The sequence below is a fragment of the Sinocyclocheilus rhinocerous genome, unplaced genomic scaffold, assembly GCF_001515625.1.
Source record: "Sinocyclocheilus rhinocerous isolate Xijiao unplaced genomic scaffold, SAMN03320098_v1.1 scaffold1631, whole genome shotgun sequence".
Lineage (NCBI taxonomy): Eukaryota > Metazoa > Chordata > Actinopteri > Cypriniformes > Cyprinidae > Sinocyclocheilus > Sinocyclocheilus rhinocerous.
In genome coordinates this window covers 4,083-4,929 of record NW_015666240.1, presented here as the reverse complement: position 1 = coordinate 4,929, position 847 = coordinate 4,083, and positions in this window count along the sequence as shown.

Here is an 847-nt window from a genome sequence, read left to right as displayed (position 1 = left end):
TGGCAAAACATTTAAACTACTTTTCTTACGTTATCACAAACTTACCATTGACAGAAATAGTCAGCTCTACTGCCTTTTCTTTTGCATTTAAATCTTTATTACAAGCAATCCTGCGGTTCATAAATAACTTTGTTTTCCTACCTCCACGAGTGCCGTCTATTATTGCCTTGTTTATCTAAAAGTGCTCTTTCCCTTTAAACATAGCCAAAAAGCCATATGTAGACTGTGAAACACAGTAGACTTTAATAATATGCATTTATGGTGTAATTACTACATTTTCGTGTCAATCCATGTTCATATTTACTGCAAACAATGCGCTGTTACTTTAATTCAGCGCTTGCAGAGCAGCTGTAGACTGCTGCAGACGCGCTGCCGGTGTTGTGCCGAATTCTGCAGCCCTGCCAGATTATGCACCCCCTCCTTGAAGTCGCTACCTGATTGCCTAATCCTAACCCCACCCCTAATCCTAACCCCTCCCCTACATTTACTCCTAACCCTACCAATACTAGGGGGTGCATAATCTGGCAGGGTGCCAATTTCGGCACTACACCGGACAGGAACCGTGTGCGGTGAACACTTTAATCCGTTCACATGAGTGCGGAAAAAATACGCACCACGTATGCACTGCAAACGGAGTAATGTGAACCTGGCATTATGCGTGTGCGCTGCGAGTGTGCATGAGAGCACGGTCTCCAGGAGAGCGCGTGAGCGCTGAATGGTTAAACACTGGCAAGAATTAAAAAGAAATGCAAATTATAAACTTTAGTGACGATGTGACACTGCCTCGATTGTGCAAGTGACAATTCCTGTGTCAACTGTGCAGCGTGCAGCTCGCTTATAGACAGAC